We start from the raw sequence: 273 nt of genomic DNA on the forward strand, positions 1-273 counted from the left end.
GCCCCGTGCTCCTGCTTTGCCGACACGTGCCTCCGAGACGGTGAGGCGGTGGGGTGGCCGGGTGAGGAGGTGATGGGACCGCGCCTCCTAGGGTGTGAACGCTCTACTGAGCTGGGGACTCCCGCAGTCCCCCGTGGCACAGGCGGTGAGGGGTTCTGAGCGAGCCAGGCAGGAGGTGGGGGCAGCAGCAGTGAGTGCCGAGGCCCTGGGGTGGGCGTGTGTGGGGTTGGGTGGGCTGCGGGCTGCGCTGCCGGGCCGGCGGCTGGGGAAGGG

At 72.5% G+C, this 273-nt stretch overlaps 1 protein-coding gene across 1 annotated transcript in view; it reads left to right on the forward strand.

The window, feature by feature from the left end:
• Positions 1-273, forward strand: part of LLGL1 (LLGL scribble cell polarity complex component 1) — a gene marked incomplete at its 5' end in the record, with an annotated part of 12991 nt that overhangs the window by 8135 nt on the left and 4583 nt on the right.

This window comes from Tupaia chinensis, unplaced genomic scaffold (genome assembly GCF_000334495.1).
Source record: "Tupaia chinensis unplaced genomic scaffold, TupChi_1.0 Scaffold138725_1, whole genome shotgun sequence".
Classification (NCBI taxonomy): Eukaryota; Metazoa; Chordata; class Mammalia; order Scandentia; family Tupaiidae; genus Tupaia; species Tupaia belangeri.